Raw genomic sequence first — 3,620 nt, forward strand, 5'->3', positions numbered from 1 at the left:
CCGGGGCATTGTAGAAGTTTGTGTGTTCCACAATTTTTGCAAGGCCTGGGGAGAGTTGTTCCAGGAGGTCTGGGCAAAGGAGGCACGCCAGGCCGAGGTGGCCTGATGACAGAAGCATGAGCTACTGTGACAGTGGCAGGTCCCCCCAGTGAGGTCCCAGGTGAACCATGCACCCATAAGCGGGGGCCAGGACATATGCAGAAGGCTCTGGTGGACCACCTCATGGAGCACTCCCCTCTCTAGGATACCTGTCCCACCACCTATACATGCCCTACCCCCTGCCCACCCCAGCACCACTCTCAGGCCAGGCACATGTTGGGACAAAAAAGCTTTATTCTTCCCATAACACCCACCTCTATCCCTACCCTCTCAACACACAGAGCTCCTGGGACCATCTCTCCCAAACACACAGAGCCCCTTCCCCTTCAACCAATAAACTCCCCTCTCCTCGTTCCCCCTCAACTAACAAAGCCCCTCCACCATCCTGTCCACCCACCAAAAATAAAAAAACCCACTTCTCAGTGTCAAAACTATGTACAACAGTCTCAGTCTCTGTGAGTCCCAGGATGGGGGTCTGTGAAGTGGAGCTGTCTAGTAGGGCTGTGCAAAATTTCACCGGGAGTTTCATTTTGAAGCTGTTTTGACACGTTTCAAGCTTGAAACAGTGAAATCAAAATGAAACAAAAGGCTTTGAAATGAAACAAGAGCACTCAAAATGTTTCAAAATTTCAAAACATTTCAAGTTTTTAAGCCAGGCATGCTTGGCTTCAGCACCAGTCCCAGACAGCAGCAGCAGCCTCCTGTCATCTAGTGCAAAGATCTGGGGGCTCGCACCCCAGGGAGGGCTGCAGGGCTGTGCCAGACTCCTCCTGGGGCTGTGAGCTCCCTGATCTGTGTGCTGGATGACAGGAGGCTTCTGCTGCCCCCCGGGACCGGCAGCAGCAGAAATCTTCCCCGTCATTGGGTGCAGGCTGTGCCCAGTGCCAGTTCCAGGAGGCAGCCTGAGCCTCCTCTCATCCAGCACAGATCCAGAGGTGCCTGGTGTAGGGCCTCATCAGCCATGGGAGAAGCAGGTATGCTGTGTCCCCAGTGAGCAGGGGTGGAATGATGATGCTGCTCAGCTGCAGGTCCTCTACTCCTGGTGTGAAATGCTAACTCTCCACCGGTGGTCCCAGTCCAGAGTTCCTCCAGCCAGTGCTGACATGGGTAAAGGTCCCCTGGTAATCAATGACCACCTGCAGGACCAAGTGGAACCCCCTGTGACTGGTCTTTGTGGGGTGGGCAGGTCACCAAAATGTGCATCCCATCCAGGGACCCAATACACTGGGGGAACCCCAGTGCACAGAACCCTGAGCCCACTACCTGGGCATTATGGACATGGAGGATGGTGTCTGTCAGCACATCCTGGAAGGCACCGCACACCTCCAGAATGGCCACCCCAGCCTTGGCCTTGCCACCCCAAACAAGTGCCCCACATACTGTAGGCTGGGAGGAGCAGCCAGCTTGAGCAGCACTATAGCCAAGTGGGTGTTGGCAGGGAGGGTGAGGCATATGCCAATGTCCTGACACCTGAGGTGGGGCTGGAGCTGATGAAGCAGGTCAGCAAGTGGGGTCCGAGTCATCCTAAAGGTGCCAACTCACTGCTCATCATCCCAGTCATGTTGCACCAGGCGCTACCACCAGTCCTGGCTGGTGCAGTGGACCCAGAGTCATTGGGGTAGGAGGACCAGGAGGGCCATGGTGGCCCCAGCAGTGGCCTCCTAGAGCCCCTCATCAGTGTGGCAGGTGGCAGCATCTGCATGATGGTGGGGCCCCTGGGAGGGCACACAGTGGTTGGTCAGATAGTTGTTGCATGTGGGGGAGCTGGGTGGAGCAAAATGGCCATGGGCTAAGTGACCATGAATGTGGCAGGCCAGCAGTGCAACTGAGGCAACAAGCAGGATTAGGATACCCTTCCTTTCACTGCTAGTGCTAGGGGCCGAGACAGCCATAGCTCAGGAACAGGGAGGGGTCATGAACAGAGCTGCCACGTGCTGCTTCTGTGAATGCCACACTGCTCCTCTGAGCACTGAAACTGGCTTCCCAGTCGTCACAGTGCAGGGCTGTGTTTTAAAGATGACTGCCAAGTGCTGACAGCTGGGGCCAGAGGCTGCAGCTCCACCCAGTGGCCACAGGGGCACATGGCAGGACTGGAGGGACCTGGCACTAAATTTAGTGCCAGTTGTCTGCACGTATAGTCACCTACCCAAAAATCGCTTACTGCAAATCAGCTTAATGCTCAGTAAATCTAGTCACACTTCAATGCACATGTAGAGAGACCCACAGTGTCTCAGGAATACAAACAAAGTTAAACAACTGAGAAGCAGGCATGTTTAAATATGTTTAACTTCACTTTCTTGCATATTGTGTCCCTCAGGCCATAGCTGCTTTCTTTTAGAACCTAATAGAATCCCTATTTTTTTTATTTGCTATTTTTGGAAAGTATGTTGGTCCAGGATAATCTGGCTCAATTTCTCTGAACAGTCTAAAACTAATTTTGCACCACATGTTAGTCAAAGTAATTGCCAGTGAAGATGACACTTTTTCCTATTCAGTCAAGGAAGTAAGAAAGAACTTTGCCCTGTATTTGGCAACTGGAAGAAAGCCACTTTTCTTATTATGAGTTTCAGTGTATAAAACAACCATTCTTAAACTAAACACCAGTTAGATTCTTCTCTCCAAGAAGAAGGATTGATAGGATAAGACAGGATCCACCTGACAGAAAGAGGGAAAAGCATCTTTGCAGACAGGCTTGTTAACCTAGTGAGGAGGGCTTTAAACCAGTTTTGCAGGGGACTGGAAAACAAATCCCTCAGGGAAGTGGGAGACCTGGAGGAAGCATAAGGAGGAGGGGGGAACAGGGGAGGCCTCCTCATTCTTCCTGAGGAAGTAGAGTAATGGGCTACTTACTTCAGATGTCTGTATATGAATGCATGGAGCTTTAAAAACAAGCAGGAAGAACTCACACAGTCAAGGAACTATGATATGATTGGAATAACAGAGACTTAGTGGGATAGCTCACGTAACTGGATTACTTTCATGGATGGATACAAACTGTTCAGAAAGGACAGGCAGGGGAGAAGAGGAGGAGGAATTGCGCTGTATTTAAAAGAGCCTTATGATTGCTCAGAGTTCCAGTATGAAACTGGAGATAGGCCTGTTGAAAGTCTCTGGGTTAAGGTTAGAGAGAAGAGCAACAAGGGTGTCTGCTATAGACCACCTAGTCAGGAGGATGAGGTAGATGCGGCTTTCCTCAGACAACTGGCAGAAGTTTCTAGATCACAAGCTGTGGTTCTCATGCAGGACTTCAGTCACCCTGACATCTGCTGGGAGGGCAGTACAGCAGTGCACAGGAAATCCAGGAAGTTTCTGGAGAATTTTGGAGAAAAATTCCTGGTATTGGAGAGACCAACTAGGGGTCATGCTCTTATTGACCTGCTGCTCACAAATAGGGAAGAACTGGTGGGGGATATAGAAGTGGATGGCAACTTAGGCAGCAGTGACCATGAGATGATTGAATTCCGTATCCTGACAAAAGAAAGAAAAGAGAACAACAGAGTAAGGCCCCTGGACCTCAGAAA

At 50.9% G+C, this 3,620-nt stretch overlaps 1 long non-coding RNA gene across 1 annotated transcript in view; it reads left to right on the forward strand.

Annotated features, from left to right (window-relative positions):
- Window positions 1–3,402, forward strand: part of LOC109289464 — a 15,065-nt gene extending 11,663 nt beyond the window's left edge. Inside the window, exon 3 of the long non-coding RNA XR_002095377.1 lies at window positions 3,308–3,402. This is a non-coding gene — a long non-coding RNA (uncharacterized LOC109289464). The remainder of the gene's footprint in view (window positions 1–3,307) is intronic.
- Window positions 3,403–3,620: the final 218 nt, after the last annotated feature.

Source organism: Gavialis gangeticus, unplaced genomic scaffold, assembly GCF_001723915.1.
Source record: "Gavialis gangeticus isolate Ggan-Ray unplaced genomic scaffold, GavGan_comp1, whole genome shotgun sequence".
Classification (NCBI taxonomy): Eukaryota; Metazoa; Chordata; order Crocodylia; family Gavialidae; genus Gavialis; species Gavialis gangeticus.